At 35.9% G+C, this 22,643-nt stretch overlaps 1 protein-coding gene across 5 annotated transcripts in view; it reads left to right on the forward strand.

The window, feature by feature from the left end:
• The window catches only part of LRBA (LPS responsive beige-like anchor protein), a 726,864-nt gene that overhangs the window by 579,196 nt on the left and 125,025 nt on the right, over positions 1 to 22,643 (forward strand). The gene's annotated exons all lie outside the window — the stretch shown is intronic.

The following is a 22,643-nucleotide window of genomic DNA, read 5'->3' on the forward strand; positions in this document are numbered from 1 at the left end:
AACTGAAAGTGACATAATAGCTCATGAATCCCTGTATATACTTTATGAAATTTTGTTGAGTTGATATATAAAATAATAGTTTCTCTTATGCAGAATTTAAGTTAGATTAATATATATATGATAATTCAAAATTATAAGTGAAGGTTAGAAGTGAATTTGGGATTAATAGAAACAAGATTTTGAAATTATATCCTTTATCTTTCGAAGGAAATCTTCACATAATATTAAGAATATGAAAACTTTAAAACTTAAAAGCACATTAAATTTGTGCTTACAAACAACTCTTTGGTATCCTCTTTAGTGAACTCTTTAGTGTCCTTTATTATCTGGGTTCAGTATTCTTTTTGAGACATTAATATGGCTTTTCCTTTTTGCCTTTTAAGTTTCACAGAAGTTTGGAATCAGGGAGCTTTATTCTCAGTATTTAAAAGTAAAATCTTGGCTGGGTGCGGTGGCTCACGCCTATAATCCCAGCACTTTGGGAGGCCGAGGCAGGCAGATCACCTGAGGTCAGGAGTTTGAGACCAGCCTGACCAACATGGTGAAACCCTGTCTCTATTAAAAATACAAAAATTAGCTGGGACATCTGTAATCCCAGCTACTTGGGAGGCATTGTGTTTTTACTTTACTCATAAAAAAGGAAAATTGTTGTATTTTTTTAGGTGACATTCCTTTTTTTTCATGCTAACAATTAGTCATATCTTCCACATCTTTATTACAATCTCATTATTATTGAAATTTTACACTCTATATATACTGGAAACAATGCAGGGGAGTTGAAAGAATATGTAAGCTTTGGAACCTGACCAGGTTTTCCAGTCCTTTATCAATCACATTGTTGATTATGGGACCTTACCAGTTTAACCTTTCTGAGCCTTGGTTTCTTCATTTGTAATTTTGAAATTATGAATAAATGATTGTAATTATGTATGTAAAATGCCTAGAATAGTCTCTGGCTTATAGTAGGCACTCAGAAAATAGTGTATTATACAGAAAATATTATTGTATCACAGTCTTATGGAATATGTTGCATTTTACTTTTACCCTAAGAATTTTTAAAGATTCTCGCAAAGTTTCTGTGATTAAAGTGAGAGATGAAGACTAAGCTTGCTCTGAAAGATATTGAAGGAAATGCCAAACCTTTAAATGTGGCAGGTGTCTGTGGTTGTATGTGCTCCCCCAACCCCAGGGACACACAGAAGTGAATAGAAGGTACATTCATACTACAACTTTTCTTTCAGTAATTTTTCTTTTAAAACAGATTCATTGAGGTACAATCTATGTACCATAAAATTCAACTTTTTAAAGTATACAATTCAAAGAGTTCAGTAAGTGTACACAGTTATGTAACCACCACTACAGTTCAGCTTTGGAACTCTCACATGAGTACAAAAAGTTCCCTTGTGCCTCTCTATAGCCAGCCTGCTGGCTCCAGGCAATCACTGATTCTGTCTCTATAGTTCTACTTTTCTAGAAATTTTATATTAATGGAATCATACAATATGTAGTCTTTTGATGCCTGTCTTCTTTCACCTAGCATGATGTGTTTTGAGATTCATCCACGTTGTGCATATATCAGTAATTTCTTTGTATTGATGTATTCCATTTTATAGATATATCATATTTTAAAATATCTTTGCTGGTTAATGGACTTTTTTTCCAGTTTGGGCTATTATAAACATTTGCATGTAAGTGTTAGTGTGGACATCTGTTTTATTTCTTTTGGATAGATTTCTAGGAATTCCTGGGTCATGTGATAAAAATTTTTACCATTTTGTATTCCCACAATGTATGAAGTTTCAGTTTTTTGATATTCTTACCAAGACTTGGTATTGTCAATCTTATTTATTTTAGCCATTCTAATAGGTATGTCATTGTTATTTTAATTTGCATTACCCTAATGATGAATATTGTTAACCATCTTTTCACAGACTTATTTGCTACTAATATATATATATACATGTTCTTTGATGACATATATATTCAAATATTTTGCCTATTTTTAAATTGAGTTGTCTTTTTTTTTCTTTTTTCTTTTTTTTTTTGAGACAGAATCTCGCTCTGTTGCACAGGCTGGAGAGCAGTAGCATGATCTCGGCTCACTGCAACCTCTGTCTCCTAGGTTCAAGCAATTCTGATTCAGCCTCCCGAGTAGCTGGGACCACATGTGTGCGCCACCATGTCCAGCTAATTTTTGTATTTTTAGTAGAGACAGGGTTCACCATATTGGCCAGTCTGGTCTCAGACTCCTGACCTCGTGATCTGCCCGTCTCAGCCTCCTAGAGTACTGGGATTACAGGCATGAGCCAATGCACCGGGCTGGGTTGTCTTCTTCTTATTGAATTGTAAGATATCTTTATGTATTCTCTATAAAAGCTATTTATCCAACATATATCTTGAAAATATTTTTTAACTAGTCTATTTTATTTTCATTTTTAATGGTGTCTTTTGAATCACCATTTTAAAAATGTTTTAACTAAATATTAAATAGATATAAAATAATACACTACATATAAAAAGTACAAAATATCCTCATTATTGGTGAATAATAATTTTCTTTTTTTTTTTTTTCCTTTTTTTTTTTTTTTTTGAGACGGAGTTTCGCTCTTGTTACCCAGGCTGGAGTGCAATGGCGCGATCTCGGCTCACCGCAACCTCCGTCTCCTGGGTTCAGGCAATTCTCCTGCCTCAGCCTCCTGAGTAGCTGGGATTACAGGCACACGCCACCATGCCCAGCTAATTTTTTGTATTTTTAGTAGAGATGGGGTTTCACCATGTTGACCAGGATGGTCTCGATCTCTTGACCTCGTGATCCACCCGCCTTGGCCTCCCAAAGTGCTGGGATTACAGGCTTGAGCCACCGCGCCCGGCCAATAATTTTCTTTTGAGAAAAAAATCATGTTCTGATTTTATTATTGACACACTTTTTCTCAAATATGACTTGAAATTTTGTCTCGAGTACCAGTTTCCTGTTAATCATTACCATAATTAGTATTATTAGTAACATAAAGAAGTTTGTTAGTATGTTTACTTCACTTTAAAGGAGCTGTAAAAGGCAGAAACATTTGAATAAGTTATGTATTAAGTTTTTCACCAATGTTTTGACAAGTAAAAAATGTAATTACATAAGTTAAGGAAAGCCACTCTCCCAATAATACCTCCCATCTCTACCCTCACTGCCTTCACCTCAGAAAAGCCGGGTCTGCTTGGGACAGGTTTAAAAGGGCACTAAGGAAAAGAAGATTGTGGCTTACCGAATTGCTTTACAACTAGATTTGGAATTTGGCTACCCATGCTCTAAACTTGGACATGACTGTAAAATTCTATGCCAAATAATATTTTGCAGTATTAACTGTGCATTTGTTATAACATTTATATTAAGCTTACTTACTATTTTTCCCAGTGATTCTTACTGCTTGAGTTTTATAGATGTCTTCATTGTTTAGACTCTGAATTAGCTTACATTCCTAAGTAGAACTGTGTATAAATTCACTGCAATTTAAATGCAAATATAGTTTAGAGTTGAGTATTTATGTATCTGGTCACATTAATTCATAATTAGGAAAGATACTTGATTTTACATATATGTGCCTTTATGAAAGAATTTAATACCTCATTCATTCATTCAAAAATATTTATTTTACATCTCTGATGAACAAAGTTTCCTTACAATACAGTCTATATTGATTTATTTTGCAATTTCTTTTTAACTTTCTACAAGTGACTAAATTGTTAGTATGGTATCTTATGTATTGGTTAGCATATTGTCACATAAGGGTTTCATCTCCCTCCTCTTTTTGGTTTACCTCTTCAAGCCCACAGATTTTATGCAATGATTGCAGCTCATGAAATGCATACTACTTTGATCTGTGACCTTTTTGTGGTGCTAATCGGGTTCCTGATATCATTATACCTTACTCATTAATCATATTTCCTGCAGCCCGTCAGGCAGCCAGACAGCACAAGTCCCTGTTTTCAGCCCTCTGTTGGCAGGTTTCTGCTTTTCCAGATTATTACAGACGATACTTCGGCTTCTCATAGCCAGAGCCGTATCAAGCTGTGTGTTACAATTAAAGTCAGATGGTCCTCAGGTTGAACAGGGATATAGTGTTGCAGCTGTCCCTCTTCCTGGAACAAACCAGCACCAAGAACAGATGATCTATAGGACAGTGAATAATAACAGATTGTACAGTACTCGGTTGATAGCAGGGGATCAGAGAATTAATTAACTGTCATACTCATTTTAAGATACCCAGCATGTCTTTTTTAAGTATTTGATTGTTACTTCAAGAGGATAGGATATTTTTAGGAGCGTGATTTTGGTAGTGAACCAGTAATGCTACATTCTCTATATTAGAGGATGTTAACTACTGTCTTACCCAATGGCTTTCATCCTCAGAGTTTTCTTGCAAGTAATGAAGATCTAAATGTACGATTGGATAATTGGTTAAGTGGATGGTCTTATGAACAGAAGATAATATCCTACGTGTTTTAGAAGGAAAACTTACCTAAATTTTATTAGTTTTTTTCAGAGAAATAAATTATATTCTGTTTGTTCTGAACAGTTGGAATCGGGGTAAAACCAAAGCAGTCTTAATTATATTCCTGAGATTGGTCCATGTTATCTAATATTACCTGAACTAGGAAAAAAATTATTTCAGATACTGCATCAGAAATATAAATGAGAAACAGGCTTTCATACTTTCAAATAATAGAAGAATTTATGAGTTAAGAATGCCCATCATCTGTCTCTTATGATACAATGTCAGTGTTTAGACCTATATATTATACTGCCTCTTATAACCTTCAAGTTTCATATTGAATAAGAGACAAAGAAGACCATACTCTGGGCAGAATTTCTAAAAGACGGCCTTTGAAAGTAGAACATTTTGTTTTAGCTGAAGGATGCATAATTGATTCAAATTATAATAGTTCATTCATATACCGTGTATTTATTGAGTGCGTGCTTATGGACCACCACTGTTAGACTCAATGAATAAGATAGACAATATCCGTATTCTTTTGGGGATGCCTTCTCTTTGATAACTTGTTGAAATAGAAGGCTTATCAAGGCCTAAAGGTGGCATGAATCTAGCAAAGGAAGCGTTCTCTTGATGAATTGTCCTAAGGTTACCAGCTAGAATCACATTTACTTTTGTGTGTCTTCCATAGCTTTTGTCTCCTCTACTGTTTCATACTGGTGACAAATAGTACTCGTTTGACAAGGTAAAGAAAAATAAAATGAGTGTATTATCTGCTTTCCATTGTCATCAGAGAATACGTGGACAAATTAAAAGAGATTTTGTCCTTTTATAGTATTGCCTGACAAGAAAAAACAAGATTGATGAAGAAAGAGAATTTAATTTTTTTTCTATCATTGCTAAAATCTCAATCTTTTCAACATAAACCTTTATAGATCTTATACCTCTGATTGAATTAGGTCAATCTTTTGTAACTCTTTTCTCTGAATGGAAAAGTTACAGTTCTCAAGTGATGACAGCATAGAAACAGAATCTCATGCCCCCTACTGAACAGGTGTGGGGAAATGACATTTAAAAACCTGTTTCTTAAGACCGCTGTCCAGGCAACATTTAAAAAAAATTTTTTTGGGAATTGAAATGCCAGAAGTTAACATGCTTTTTTCAAATTGTGGTGGTGGTGTTTTTTTTTTTTTTTTTTTTTTTTTTCCCAGTTCTCTTTTCGTTTTCCATATTGATAATGATATGACCAAGAATGTAGATAGCCATGGTGGCTGCAGTTGGGAATAATTATTCTCAGCTGTGGGTATCTCCCTCTTGTGGCTTCATCCCCTTTACTCCCAGTGCAGTGGTTGGATCTAAATCCCCTGGGAATGTAGGGAGATAGGTATGAAAAGTCTAAAATTCCTATTGTTTGGTTTGCTTTTAGTCATGATGTGTAATTTACTGTGAAATTTTTAGTTAAAAAAGGAGGACACCTAAATAAGAGGAAAAAAACCATTTACCATATTGATAGATTGTTAATTCTCCCCAAATTGATTTATGAACTCAATATAAAAATATAACAACCAATCAATAGGTTTACTTTGTCTTGGTGGAAGATGACAAACAGATTTTAAAGAGCAGAGGGCCGTTATGGCCAAAATCCTCCCTGAGAACAAGAGCAGATTTTAGAGGGACTTGTTTTACCACATATCAAGAATTATTATAAAGCTATAGTAATTAGGGAAGGAGAAGTAGTCCAAGGGAATTGAGTAGAAAACCCAGAAATAGACTAGGACATATAAAGAAACCTATCTATTATAGAGCTGGTATTGCAGATCTGTGGGGAAAGGAAGGACTTTTCAATTTAGGATTTTGAGATAGTTATTTTATTAGTTTCCTAGGGCTTCTGTAACAAAGTACTGTAATCTGGTGGAAACAACAGAAAGTTATTGTCTCACAGGTTTGGAGGCCAGAGGTCAAGGTTTAGAAGAGTTGGTTTCCCCTAAATGGTGTAAGGGAAGGACCTGTTCTGGCCGTCTCGTTGGCTTGCATATGGGTGTCTTCTCCTTATGTCTCTTCACATCATCCTCCCTCTATGCATGTCTGTCTGCCCAAATTTTCCCTTTTCATAAAGATACCATTCATATTAGATTAAGGACTCACCCTACTCCAGTGTGACCTATGCTAAATAAAGACTTCTGTAATGACCCAATTTTCAAATAAGGCTACCTTCTGAGGTGCTATGAGGTTGAGACTTTAACATAAAATTTCGGTGGGAGTGGGCACAATTCAACCTATAGCAAATATAAGGAGAAAAATTTTAATTGGAACCTTATTTTATGCCACTAACAAAAATGAAAGTATATTAAAGCTTTATATATAAAGTCAAGACAATAAACTTTAACAAAATAATTCAGGAGAATTTCTTTGTGATGTTGAAATAGGGAAAGATTTTCAAACGAAACAAAAAAGTGAAATATGATATATTACATTAATTGATTGTTGGATGTTAAACCAACCTTGCATTCATGAGTATATTACACTTAGATGTTTTAAGTTCTTTTGATATATCCTGGATTTTTGTTTTGTTAGTATTTTCTTGAGGAATTACCAATTTTGAGGACTTTTGAATCTATATTTGAATTACCAATTTTGAATCTATATTGATGAGAATATTAATTTATAGTTTTCTTTCATATATTCATCTGATTTTATTATCGGGGTAATACTAGTCTCATAGAATGAGATATGGCAGTGTTCCTTCTTCTTCTACATTTTTGAAGGACTTTGTGAAGGCTTGTTATTATTTCTTCTTTAATTGTTTGATAGAATTCACCATTGACACTGTCTAGCATGGCCTTTTTTTTTGTGAGAAGATTTTAAATTACCAAATTAGTTTTTTTTACTTTTTTGAGGTCTATGGAGATTTTTTATTTTTTCTTGAATCTGTCAGTGATTTATATCTTTCTTAGAATTTGTCCATTTAATCTAAGTTGTCTGATTTATTGTTACGAAGTTGTTCATAGTATGCCTTATTATCATTTTAATTTCTCTAAGATTAGTAATGATGTTACCTCATTTACACTGATTTTTGGTAATTGGCATTATCTTTTTTTCTCGTCCAGTCTTGCTAAAAAGGTTTGTCAATTTTGTTGATCTTTTCAAAGAGCCAACTTTTTATTTCACGGGTTTTCTCTATGGTGTTTCTGTTTTCTCTTTCACTGAGTTTTCACCCTAATATTCATTCTTTCTTTCCTTTTGCTTGCTTTGGGTTTAGTTTACTCTAATTAGATTCTTAAATTGGAAAAACTAGTTTTTTTTATTTGAGTTCTTCTCTTCCAATAACTCTTCCAATTACAATTTTCTCTTTATATGTGGTTTAACTGTATGTCATAAATTTTGATATTTTGTTTCCTTGTTTTCATTCAGGTTATGCAATTTTCTAATATTCTTGTTTTTTGTTTTTTTTCTTGGCTTATGGATTGTTTAGAAGTATGTTGCTTGGTTTCCAAATATTTATGGATTTTCCAAATTTCCTTCTGTATTTTCTATTTTTAATTTCATTGTGATTAGAGAGCATACTGCATATGGTTTGAGTTGTTTAAAATGTACTGAGACTTGTTTTCAGCCTAGCATGGGGTCTGTATGGGAGTATTCTCCATGTTTTCTTCAGAAGAATGGGTATTCTGCTATTGTTTAGTGTTCTGTGGGTGTCAGTTGATCAGCTTGGTTTTTGTGTTTTAATCCTTTTGTATCTTTGTATCTTTTTTTTTTTTTTGAGTCGGAGTTTCGCTCTTATTACCCAGGCTGGAGTGCAATGGCGCAATCTCGGCTCACCGCAAACTCCGCCTCCTGGGTTCAGGCAATTCTCCTGCCTCAGCCTCCTGAGTAGCTGGGATTACAGGCACGCGCCACCATGCCCAGCTAATTTTTTGTATTTTTAGTAGAGACGGGGTTTCACCATATTGACCAGGATGGTCTCGATCTCTTGACCTCGTGATCCACCCGCCTCGGCCTCCCCGAGTGCTGGGATTACAGGCGTGAGCCACCGGCCCGGCCCTCTTTGTATCTTTTTAATCTGTTTTGTATCTTTGCCTATTTTCTGTTTCGTTGTTTTTTTGGTTTTGTTTTTGCTGGTGAGATAATTGAAGTCTCCAAATACTGTTTTCAATTCTGTCAGTTTTTGCTTCATGTATTTTTGGGCTCTGTCGTGGTTTTTTGTTGTTGTTTTGTTTTGTTTGTTTTTTGAAACAGAGTCTAGCTCTGTCATTCAGGCTGGAGTGCAGTGGCGCAATCTCAGCTCAGTGCAACCTCTGTCTCACAAGTTCAAACAATTCCCCTGCCTGGTTCTGTTGTTAAATGCCTATGTTAGTTCCTATAGCTGCTGTAGCAAATTATTGCAAACATTTGGTGGTTTAAACAGCAGAAATTTACTCTGTCACAGTTCTAGAGTCCAGAAGTCTGAAATCAGTCTCACATTCCCTCCAGAGGATGTCTGCCTATGTCTTCACATTGCCTTCTGTCTATAGCCAAATCTCTCCCCGTCTCCATTTTCTGATGATACCTGTGATTGCATTTAGGTCCTCCCTCATAATCCAGGATAATCTTTCATCTCAAAATCCTCAATTTAGGCCACACACAGTGGCTCATACCTGTAATCCCAGCTCTTTGGGAGGCCAAGGCAGGTGGATCACCTGAGGTCCAGAGTTCAAGACCAGCCTGGCCAACATAGTGAAACCCTGTCTCTGCTAAAAATGCAAAACATTTAACCATGTATAGAGGCATGTGCCTGTTGTTTCAGCTTCTTGGGAGGCTGAGGCAGGAGGATTGCTTGAACCTGGGAGGTGGAGGTTGCAGTGAGCTGAGATTGTGCCACTGCTCTCCAGCCTGGGTGACAGAGTGAGACTCCATCTTAGAAAAAAAAAAAAAAATTATCCATGTAATGACATTGCAAATAACCTTTTCCCATATAACATAATATTTACAGATTCCAGAGAGTAGGACCTGATATCTTCCTGGGGGTGAGGGTACATTTTTCAGCCTATCACAGTACATATATGTTTATAATTGTTTTATCTTCCTGATGAATTAACCAACTTTAGTCATAAATTGTCTTTGTTTTTAGTAATTTTTGAGTCTGTTTTGCTTGATGTTGTTAAAGGCAGTTCTCTTCAGTTCTCTTATGATAACTGTTTGCATGGTATACCTTTTTCTGTTATTTTACTTTCAACCTATTTTTGGATTTTGGACACTTTCAAAATGTCCTTTGTAGCTAGCATATAGTTGAATCATGTTATTTACCTAGACTGATAGTCTCTGCCAATTGAAGTGTTTATTCACATTTAATGTTATTATTGATATCATAATAATAGTATAATCCAGCGGGCATCCAATAGCATAATTCAGAAGTAGACCAGGACATATAAAGAAACCTCATCTATTATAACGTTCTGTAATAGTTGGATTCATGTCTGCCATTTTGTTAATTATTTTCTTTAGTCTTGGGTATTTTTGTTTTTCTGTTCCTTCTCTATCATCTTTTTTTTGTATTAAATAGTATTTCTAGTGTACTATTTTCATTAATTTTTTTTACTATATATTTGTTTTACTTATTTTCTTAGTCATATTTGTAGAGACTACAATATACATTTTATTTTCTGAGACAGAATCTCACTCTGTTACCTAGGCTAGAGTGTAGTGGTAAGGCATGTGCCACTACGTCCAGCTAAGTTTTTTATTTTTCATAGAAATGAGGTCTTACTATGTTGCCCAAGCTAGTCTTGAACTCCTGACCTCAAGCAATCCTCTGATCTTGGCCTCTCAAAGTGCTGGGATCATAGGCATGAGCCACTGTACCTAGGCTGCATTTTAAATTATCACAGTTTGCTTCAGGTTAATGCTAACATAATTCCAGTAAAATAAAGCAGCTTTGCTCCAACTCAGCTCCATTTCTTACCCCTAATTTGTGCTATTATTTATATGTAAATATTACATTTATATATAAAGCCTACTATGCAGTATTATAAATATTGTTTCATATAATCTTACATCTCCTAAAGAAGTTAAAAGGAGGAGAAAAAATACCTATTAATTTTATTTATTACTTTAATAGAAACATTCCAAAATGATGTCAGAAGAGTGCATCAGGTACTCAGCATCATCTAGGAATGGAATTAACAATTCCCATACATTAGAAGTTCTGTGGAATTGAGGTTTACATTTTCAAATACCAGTGTTTTTCACCATTTCCCTTGAAAAAAAAACCTTTTATGAAATGGATTACACATTTCTTTGCCTTTTTTTTTTTTTTAATTTCATCTTGAATTGTATCTTTGCCTCTTAAATGGGGAATTCTTTCTGAATTTAAATAGCCCTTTCTGGAATACTCACTGAGATGCATAGAGCTTTTTGTTCCTCACTTAAAACGACCCATATTCCTCTCCTTTCTTTTAGCTTCTCTGTTAGTATTCAAAGTTCTCACCTATGTCAGCTGTCACTTCTCTGTCAGGGTTTTCATCTTCTTGTGATTGATAATGTTATTTAATACATATATAGCAAGGTTAAAAGCTTGAGAAATGACCCAGTGCCTCCCACCATTAAAGTTCATGAGCTTCGTGCTTGTTTTCCTCTTGGCCTTCAGTTGCTTTGAGTTTGACTGTGTTCTAGATTCTTTGAACACCTGAATTCTGAACTCTGAATAAATGAGAGTAAACTGCATTTTGTTTAGTGACATATTATTTTGCTAGATACAAACAAAATAAAATATAATGATGCTATTTCTAAGATAATAGGCCACATCCATGATAGAAAAATATTCAAATTCTGTGTTTATTTTGGCATAAGTAACTTCTGTGGTTTTCTACCACATTATTAATATTTCATTAAAATATATTGTTGATTTCAAATTTTGGAAAGAATGATAGAAAATTCCTCCCCATTGGTATTTCATCTATATAATTGAAAAGAGCTGTCGGCCAGGTGCCGTGGCTCACGCCTATAATCCCAACACTTTGGGAGGCCGAGGTGGGCAGATCACCTGAGGTCGGGAGTTTGAGACCAGCCTGACCAACATGGAGAAACCTGTCTCTACTAAAAATACAAAATTAGCTGGGCACGGTGGTACATGCCTGTAATCCCAGCTTCTCTGGAGGCTGAGGCAGGAGAATTGCCTGAACCTAGGAGGCAGAGGTTGCAGTGAGCCGAGATCGCACCGTTGTACTCCAGCCTGTGCAACAAGAGTGAAGCTCTGTCTAAAAAAAAGAAATGAAAAGAAAAGAAAAAGATTGTCTAATAGTGGTTACTCTTCCCCTGGAGGTGATAGACTTCAACCTCAGTGATATAGCCGGAGGTGTGAGGGGAAATGCCAGATTCTCCTTCCTTCTGACGCAGGAACCTACAATAGTTACACTTCTAGCTTGATTACTCACCACAGTGCCTGCTACATGTTCTTCTCATCATTGCAGTGTGAACCTACCCTACTTCTTTTTTAGCCAAATGATACCCTAAAGCATGTAATGTTTCCCTTCTTAACGTTGCCCTCAAAAAGCAAAATAATCTAGAAACCTACAAATATTCTTCTGAGAATTCTCATCTTCTTTGAAACATTTCAGAAATACCCCTATATATTGTTTCACAAGCATTACTTGGGATGCTATTGTACAGATGGCTGATCTAATTCATTTTAGAGCAACTTTTGTATATTTCTCTTCATTATTTATTAAACATTTCTTCATGTGAGATTCAGTAATGTCCATAATTAAATTGCAAAGACCCATGCCAGGCCCTTTGGAGTTCAGAATCTACTATGGTGTAAGCAGCTAGATGAATCTGGCACGAGACCTGCTCATGATATCAATAGTAATTATACCTTGTAAGTATTTGACACTTTATTCAAAATACTTCTGGTTTTGTTTTGTTTTTGAGAAAGAGCCTTGCTCTGTCATCCAGGCTGGAGTGCAGTGGCACGATCTTGGCTCACTGGAACCTCCACCTCCCAGGTTCAAACAATTCTCCAACATCAGCCTACTGAGCAGCTAGGACTACAAGCACTCACCACCACGCCTGGCTAATTTTTTGTATTTTTAGTAGAGACAGGGTTTCACCATGTTAGTCAGGCTGGTTTCAAACTCCTTAAACTACTGACCTCAAGTGATCTGCCCACCTCAGCCCTCTAAAGTGCTGGGATTACAGATGTGAGGCATCATGCCCAACCAGGTGTATATTTTTTCATCTATTTCTTAATTTCATAATTTCTTTCTTTATGGTCTTGAAATACCTTGATGTACTGACTTCAGGAAAGAGAAATAAACAAAACCTTGTTTATGGTAACTTAGTGCTTGTCCAAAGTTACTATAGGTTTGAAGTTAAAGAAGGGGAAGAAGAGGAAAAAGAAGAAGGATAAAAAGAGAGAGTTTTTTTAATTAAAAAACAAAAAAAAAAACTAAACGATGGCTAGAAAGCCCAGTATTTAATTTTTTATTTTTAATCTTTGTGTAAATTATCACAGTAGTGTGCTGGCAGTTACAGCTGGTAGTCATCGTTTCTGCCAGGGGCTAATGATAATGGCTGGGGAAGAGAAGTGAGGCTAATGGGCTCGCAATATGAAATTCACAAGAGGAAATTGAATTCACAGAGGAATGCTTGCTCACCAAGCTCCCCTTGCCACCACCATTGCTTTCAGTAGTGCTCTGATTACAGGCAACTTCTGCCCAGTGGTGCTGTGCACGAGCTGCCTGTAACCCCTACCCTGCCTGTTTCTGGCACTGGGCCATGGCACCTGCAGCGGCAGTCTATCTGAAAAGCCGCGGCTCTGCTGTGGATTTTGTTCTGCCTCTGGATGCTTTCATGCAGCTCTGCACAGGGTTACTCGATAAATGACTGCTTACTGTGGTATTTATGTCTATTTGATTTGCCAGTAACTGGTGTATCTAAAACAAAAATTTTTTAACAAAGAATTCTGTATATACTAGCAAATTTCTTTGATTATGTTAACCAGAGTGACCTTTCCCCTCACCCCCAAAACAAAGAAAAAGGAAGAAGAGGACTGCCACATGCTTATCCAGCACGGCTTATTTTTTTATGGTCCAGTTGATTCCTTTCTATATTTCTAATGATGATTCTCTATCTATATTTTAGAATTATCATTAGAAAATAGAGAAACTTTACGATAAATATCAAAGTATTGCAATGCTAGGAAACAATGAATAGTTGTGTGAGTATTGTACAAATATAAAAAGGCCATGTTTTTCTCCACTAATAGTTATTCGAAATAAATGTTAAGCTACTTTCTAAGGAAAAGTAGATATTCTGATTCTTATTTTTAAGCAAAGGCAAATTTAGTTTGTATTATTTTTATTGTATTAAATAATATATTCAATTTGTCAAAATTTTCTGAGACACTGAGAATTTCAGTAACATATCAATTTCTGAGTCTTTCTTTCTTTGTTTCTTTCTTTGTTTCTTTCTTTCTTTCTTTGTTATTCATTCACTTTATCATTTCACTTTTTTGTTCATATACCATGCTAAAAATAAAATATTTTGTTTCTAACAATAAGCTTAGGCATTGTTTTTAAAAAGTTCTTTTTGTTTGTTTGTTTGTTTTTTGTCTATGCCCATACCACTCTGAATATACCCGATCTCCTCTAAAATAAGTTCTTTTTTTGTATTTTATTTGCAAATAATTTTAAACTTACAAAAGGTTGCAAATTGAAAAATAGCACACAGAATTCTTATACGCTTATCTCAGATTCCCTATTGTTAACACTTTTTTTTTCCTCTTTTTTATGTGAGTTTTCTCCCTCCCTTTCTCCTCTCTCTACTCTTTTTTTCACTCTTTCTGTAGTATATGTATATATGTATACACACACCCACATAATTATACATACACACAATATTTTTACTGAACCCCCTTATGGGTAAGTTACTTACTTCATGGTCTTTTACCCCTAAATATTTCAGTGTGTATCTCCTAAGAATAGGGATATTTTCTTATGTAACTACAGCACAGTTATCCGTTTCATAAACGATACATTGATTCAATACTTTTGTCGAATTTACTCTCCATATATATCACTTTTGTTAGCGATATATAGCATTTCGTATTTATAGCATTTTTATAGTATTCTTGTTAGTGATATATAGCATTTAGTATTTATGGCATTTTAATATAGGATCCAGTCTAGGGTAAGTTATTGCTTTTAGTTGCCATGTAAATTCTGAGAAGTTACTTATCCTGTAACCCTACTTGTATTAGTTTCCTAGGCCTGCCATAACAAAGTCCTTTTTTAACATCACAGATAAGTTCTTGGAAACTGGGACTTTAAGTGAAATAATTATAATAGGTTCTCAGATAATGTCATTTAGTTATGATGTTATAAGAAAAAATTGCTTTTATTATATGTCTTTTGCTTAAATTCACAGTTTCCAAGGAGCTATTGACAATGTTAAGTGAATAATTACTGTCCCACAAACCGCATGGCTTGAACAACGTACGTTTATTGTCTGACAGTACTGAAGGCTGTAAGTCTGAGATCATGGTGTTAGCAGGGCCATTCCCTGGCTGAGGGCAATAAAGAAGAATCTGTTGTAGGCCTCTCTCCAAGCTTCTGATAGGTCCTTGAATTGCAGCAGTGTAACCCCAGTCTTCACAAGCTGTTCTCCCTATGTGCACGTCTGTCTCTGTGTCCACATTTTCCTCTTTTTATAAAGGCACCAGTCATTTGGATTAGGGACAACCCAAATGACTTCATTTTAACCTGTTTATCTCTGTAAATAACCTTTCTCCAAAGTAAGATCTCATTTTGAGGTACTGGAGGTTAGGACTCCAGCATATAGAGTTGTATTGGAGGGGACACAGCTCAATCCATAACACTCACTCAACTACTTGTTCTGTCTTTTCAAAAGAAAACTTTTTTTTTTTTTTTTTTTTTTAAGATAGCATCTCACTGTCACCTAGGCTGGAGTGCAGTGGCTGATCATAGCTCACTGCAGCTTCACACTCCTGGACTCAAGTGAGCCTCTCAAGTAGCTAGGACTACAGGCACATGCCACCACATTCAGCTGATTTTATTTTTTGTAGAGATGGGGTCTCCTAATGTTGCCCAGGCTAGTCTTAAACTCATGACTTCAAACCATCCTCTTTCCTTGGCTTCCCAAAGTGCTGGGATTACAGGCATGAGCCACTGCACTTGGTCTCAAAATGTCCTTTGAAACAGTCTTTTTATGATATCCTCTTGTTTTTATTTTTATTGAGCTGTATTATAGTTACTCCATTATGCTGTACTCCAGGGAATAATATATAATAGCTTCTGACTCAAATTTGTTTTAAAAGTAAAATGGGCTGGGCGCGGTGGCTCAAGCCTGTAATCCCAGCACTTTGGGAGGCCGAGGCGGGTGGATCATGAGGTCAAGAGATCGAGACCATCCTGGTCAACATGGTGAAACCCTGTCTCTACTAAAAATACAAAAAATTAGCTGGGCATGGTGGTGCGTGCCTGTAATCCCAGCTACTCAGGAGGCTGAGGCAGGAGAATTGCCTGAACCCAGGAGGCGGAGGTTGCGGTGAGCCGAGATTGCGCCATTGCACTCCAGCCTGGGTAACATGAGTGAAACTCCGTCTCAAAAAAAAAAAAAGTAAAATGGCATAATTTTTGATCCACTTTTTTTTTTTTTTGAGAAATATAATCTGCATCTCAGCAGCAGATCACTTGTGTATGTTTCTGGATCATTCTGAAAACATTGTAGATGGTGCCTTAGGAAACCACATAAATATTTCTCTTTACACTATATGAAGATATTTATAAATTGGATACTCCCTAAATTGAAGGCTATCACAGATACTGCTTAAAATTCTTCAGTGGTTACTTACAGCCTTCCCAACTTTATAATATGACATGGAATGTTCTTCACAATTTACCTGCTTACTTCTCTAATTTCATCTCTTGAAATCTATAGTCCAGTAACAATGAACAAGTTAACACTTCTCTAAAATGACTGTGTTCTCTTACATGTTATAAGCTGTTTCCTTTGCCTACAAAACTTCCACATTCCTCCCCCTTGGGAAGCCTTTATTTATTTATTTATTTACGGACAGAGTCTCACTCCATCACCCTGGCTGGAGTGCAGTGGTACGATCTCTGCTCACTGAAACCTCTGCCTCCTCAGCCTCCCAAGTAGCTGAAATTACAGGCACACACCACCACACCCACCTGCTAATTTTTGCATTTTTAGTAGAGACGGGGTTTCACTATGTTGGCCAGGCTGGTCTCAAGCTCCTGACCTCAAGTGCTGTAATCCTGCCCGAAATGCTGGGATTACAGGTATGAGCTACCATGCCCATCTGGAAAGCCTTTAATTATACCTCTATCCACCCTTCAACACTTTCTCACCAGCAGGCACACCAACAAAGTCTGCCTGAGATGTTTCTCCTGTGTTCTCTTTTAACTAGACATACATAATAGGTAACATTTTAGTGGTGGTTCAGCATCTCATTTTTGCCCTGAGATGTTGAGCCACTTGAGGACCTCTCTTATTCTTTGTTTTCCCAACTGTAGCACGATATCTGGTCCATATAGTGTAGCATGGTCATGTTTGCAGAAAGTATGGAAAATGGATGAGTCTTCAAAAAGTATCAGAAGAGAACCAAAATGCTTTAAGACAACAGCAGAGCTTAAGCTTCTTGAGAACCATCTTTGCTCAAGTGGTAATGTCTTCCAGGAATATTGATTAGTAGTTTCTGCCATGGTCACAGGAAAGGCTAATTTAGCCTTTTGTGTCTCTGTGTGTCATACCCAAGTAGGAGTCTATTAGTGCAAAAGATCATATCCAATAGTGAGATTCATAAAATAGGTGGGACAAAATAGTCCATGAAGGATGGGCACAGCATTTCAATAAAATATAGGTAGTTAAATAAAGGTAATTTCTGGTTGAGTACATAACTGAGACAGAAAATGTATGAATAGCAATTTTAAGGTATGTTGAAAAGATAAAGAATTTACTGAAATTAAATAGCAAGAATTATGCAACCATGTTTTCTTTGTAATTTAATTATTTGTATTTTAATTTCTTGGGATATATTTGTACTTGGCAGTGTAGGATGGAATTTTCAAAAATGATATTGAAAAGCCTATAAATCCTAGCACTTTGGAAGACTAAGGCAGAGGACTGCTTGAGCCCAGGAGTTCGAGACCAACCTGGGCAACACAGCAAGACTCTGTCTCTACAAAAAAAAAAAAACCAACTTATCTAGGCATGGTAGCACATTCCCATAGTTCCAGCTGTGTGGGAGGTTGAAGTGGAAGGATCACTTGAGCCCAGGAGGTAGAGGCTTCAGTGAGCTGTGATGGCACCACTGCATTCCAACCTGGACAACAGAGCAAGACCCTGTCTCAAAAAAAAAAAGAAAAAGAAAAGAAAATTGGAAAACAAGTCTAAAATGATTCGGTGTAAGATAGCCCCCATCATGAATGCCTCTTAATGAATAGTTTCCTCTATTACTTAAGAAATATTAATTATTCAAAAGTACGCAATAATTTTTCCTGCAAACCAAATTTTATACCAGTTGCAATGGTTAGTTTTCAATAAAAGCGAAATAATTGTTCTGTATAGCATAGTAGAAACATTGAGAGCAAAACTAAGGACCACTGTTTGTCTAGCAGCATCTACTTTTTTCATTTTTATGAGCTCATCAAATCTACCTCTGTCAATTGGCTTAGTTTCTTCTGGCCTCCACAGTATTTTTATTTGAAAGTGTTTTACTGCATTTCCCTTAGGTTAGTCTTATCGATTGTATAGTAAATTTGTGATTGTTTTTTCTAGCCTTAGGTTAGTCTTATTGATTGTATAGTAAATTTGTGATTGTTTTTTCTAGGTAATATCTTTCATACATTGTACTTTGTTAGTCCCATGCTTATTTAGATCTCTTCTATTCACCATCTCACATATTTCTATTCCGCCAAAGGAATGTCTGTGGAGAAAAACTCTGGTCAGCATCTCATGTTCCCTTATTTTCTTCTTTCTGCTTTTTTTTTTTCCTGTGCTAAAGAAGATACTAAAATATAAAATATACTTTAATACATTTTATGACTTTTGTAATGCTCATTGTATAACATATTTTCAATCCAAAAATTTATATTTTGCTTTGTTTAATGAGATTTTGTTCATTAAACTTTAAATTTTTAGAAAGATAATAATAGCTGTCATTCATCCAACACTTAATAATATGCACCAGGCATTGTTGTAAGCCATATGTGGATTAACTCAACTAGGTCTCACAGTAAATGTATGAGGTAAGTACTACTATTACTTGCAACCTGTAGATTAGAAACCTGAGGCATAGAGAGTTGACAAAACTTCTAATGGTCACAGGAATAATAAATATTGAGTTGGGATTCCAGTATAAGTAACCTGTATTGTTACACTCTACATGATACTTCCTATGATGAAATTATACCCCTGCATATATTTTAATAAATTTTAGTTGTACAAATGAGATCATGCCTATTTTAAGAATACATTCTTAGGCCTGGCATAGTGGCTCATATCTATAATCCCAGTGCTTTGGGAGGCCAAGGCAGGAGGATTGCATGAGCCCAGGAGTTTGAAGCTAGCTTGGGCAATATAATGAGACCCCATCTCTACAAAAAATAAAAATATTAGCTGGGCATGGTGTTATGTGCCTGTTGTCCCAGCTGCTTGGGATGCTGAGGCAGAAGGACACTTGAGTCTGGGAGTTGACAGCTGCAATAAACCCTGATTGTGTCACTGAACTCCAGATGGGACAACAGAGCAAGACCCTCTCTTCAAAAAGAAAAAATGAATACGTTTCATACATTGTATGAAAATATACACTTAATGAGAAGAAAGTTACTTTCATTTTTCACTTTTCACCAGAAAAAAAATATATAAAAATTTATTTTAGAATTTGGAGAAAAGAAAAATTTAGAATATAAAATTGTAGAATATAAAATGTGTTTATGTGTATGATATTTCAATGTAATGAAAATATTACAAGGATATACACCTACACTGATGTCTTAGAGCGTCAGTGTTTTTTTGCTTTTCTCTTTCTATTACTTTTCAGAATTTTTTAGTGATTAGTTATTTTTAATAATGAAAATAAATAGTAAATTGTGTTTGGAAAGTGGTAACAAGTGGCAAATAAAGGTTTCTAGTTGTATTAAGATTTTCCAGAGAATCAGAGCCAATAACATCTATATACAAGTATGTCTGTGTTGGTATTATAAAAGAAACCTATGCAATAGCCATATAGAAAATCCATTGTCCTAATAATTTTTACATTTTCTAGACTATAAATTTATTCATTTCATATGACACTTGTCAAATGTCAGTACCTGGGAAAGGTTTACGAGCAAACGTTTTTCATCAATCTCTAATTAGTAAATAAACCAACATTCTTTGTATTCTACTAATAGCTGATTCTCTAGAATGATTGTAAAGAATTTTCCATCAGTATCTTCTTCCCTGTGGACTACTATTATGGTTAATTTTACATGTCAACTTGAGTGGGCTGAGGGATGCCCAGATAGGTGGTAAACATTATTTCTTGGAATTTCTGAGAGAGAGAGAGAGAGAGAGAGAGAGAGAGAGAGAGAGAGAGTGTGTGTGTGTGTGTGTGTGTGTGTGTGTGTGTGTGTGCGCGCACGCGCTTAAGTAATGAGATTTATTTTGGGAATTGGCATGTGTGATTATGAAGGCTGAGAAGTCCCACAATATTGCCATACTCAAGCTAGAGACCCAGAGGCTGGTGGTATAATTCAGCCCAAGTGTGAAGACTTAAGAACTAGGGGAGGCCGGGCGCGGTGGCTCAAGCCTGTAATCCCAGCACTTTGGGAGGCCGAGGCGGGTGGATCACAAGGTCAAGAGATCGAGACCTTTCTGGTCAACATGGTGAAACCCCGTCTCTACTAAAAATACAAAAAATTAACTGGGCATGGTGGTGCGTGCCTGTAATCCCAGCTACTCAGGAGGCTGAGGCAGGAGAATTGCCTGAACCCAGGAGGCGGAGGTTGCGGTGAGCCGAGATCGCGCCATTGCACTCCAGCCTGGGTAACATGAGTGAAACTCCGTCTCAAAAAAAAAAAAAAAAAAGAACTAGGGGAACCAATGGTGTAATTCCCAGTCTGAGGCCAGAGGCCTAAATTCCAGAACAAGGGCACTGTGGAAGTTCCTGAGTCTGAAGACTCATAGACTGGGAGCTCTAATGTCTAAGGGAAAGAGAAGATGGATGTCTCAACTCAAGGAGTGGAGGGTGGAGGGAACTCGTCTTTCTTCTGCTTTTTTGTTCTGTCCTGGCCCTCAGTGGATTGGGTGAGGCCTGCCCATGTTGCTGAGAGTGGACCTTCTTTGTTCAGTGTGCTGATTCAAGTGCTAACCTCTTCTGGAAACATCCTCAAAGACATTCCCACAAATAATGTTTTACCAGCTATCTTGGCATCCTGCAGCCCACTCATGTTGACACAAAATTAATAATCATAATAGTCTGCAGGGGAAAGATGCTGAGGAAAAAACTGTTTACAATTCTAGAGAATCAGTTAACCAGTAGAATACTGTAGATTATACTGAAAGATTGTTGGTTTATTTACTAAACAAGAGATTGATTAAAAATTTTCACTCAAAACTTTCCCAGGTACTGACATTTGATAAGTGCCATATGAAATGAATAAGCTTATAGTCTATTAAAAGTCAGAAATGATTAAGATAGTGGAATTTGCCGTATGGCCATTGCATAGGTTTATTGGGAATAGCCAGGGATGAGTCGTGGGAGGTAAGCTGAGGTCCCATTTATGAAGAGGCATTTATACCTTGCTGAGGAGTTGGTACTTTCTCTTACAGACAGCCAGGAACTGCTAAAAAGACATGGGAATGATATATTTAATTTATTCATTAGGAAGATGGCAGTGTGAGCTTCAGATTCAAGCTGGGAAACAATGGAGACAGGGAAATCAGTTAGGAGGCCATAACAGTTAAAGGGAGAATTAAGCAGGAGATGATGTCCTTAGTTAAAACAATGACACAGGGGACAGACAAGACAGCCTGGATTCTAGAGACATATCAGAGTCATAATGAACATAAGGGGAAGAAGTTTAAGATAATCTTGAGATTTTTAACTAAGGTTACTGCATGAATTGTCATACTAACAACTGAAATAGATATTTCAGAAAGAGGAAGAAGTAAGTTCTTTGAGGTAGATAAATTCAGTTTTAGACATGTTACAGTAAGCATATTAATATGAAATTCAAAATATATTAAGGTAAGAAATAATAGGATAGATGATAGTTCTATTATGTACACTTAAATCCTGTTTTATCTTCTTTAGTAATAGATAATATTAACATATAATTGATTGAAGTAATTAGAACAAATTTACTAACTCTTCTGGGTCATTTTCACCACACTAGCCTTTCTTATCTCTTATTTGAACTATGGTAATAAGTTCCTTTTAGTCTATCACATTTTTACATATTTGATATACTGTTGATAAATTTATCTTGCACATGGGCAGTGCAATTGTGTTAATGCTCCTGCATTTAAGCCATGACTGCAAGCATATAATAGTGTTTATTCAGGTAGTCAATGGTCTTGGCTGGGATTCTTCTCCAAGGACCACCCACATCCCAACCAGTCTCACCATGACACCTCTGCTACATGTAGAAATTAAGCTTATAGTATATTATCACAAAAATATTTGTTTTCAGCATTCTGTTTTCAAATATCTCTTACATCAAGTGAAATCTGTTGCATGTAACTTCTACCCATTGGTCCTCATTTTAGCTCTAAGGCTAGAAGATACAAAGCAAATTAACTCTCCCTTTAGTCCTGATGTTTAAAGACAATAGCCAACAGCCATGCCTGCCAGGTTTTCTTTTCTTTCTCTGACATCACAGTTGTACTTTGTATTTCTCTGTTACCCTTTACTCTGCCATTTATTATACTTTCTACCGGTTAGCCTTATCCTCCTGTGTCCCCTCCTCCATTGCTTATAAATAGTGGCTTAAACTTTGTAAACTTTCAGTGAATATTCACTGATAGACCTACAACTCTAATTTAAGTACCATAATTAACATATCTGATGAATTTGATCACATATTTTATACTTTGTATATCAACTGCCTCTGTAATTTTATATAATTGCATGACATAGGCATGATCATGTCTGAATGA

Source organism: Sapajus apella, unplaced genomic scaffold (genome assembly GCF_009761245.1).
Source record: "Sapajus apella isolate SASKATOON/1434 unplaced genomic scaffold, GSC_monkey_1.0 scaffold61, whole genome shotgun sequence".
In the NCBI taxonomy this organism is placed as follows: Eukaryota; Metazoa; Chordata; class Mammalia; order Primates; family Cebidae; genus Sapajus; species Sapajus apella.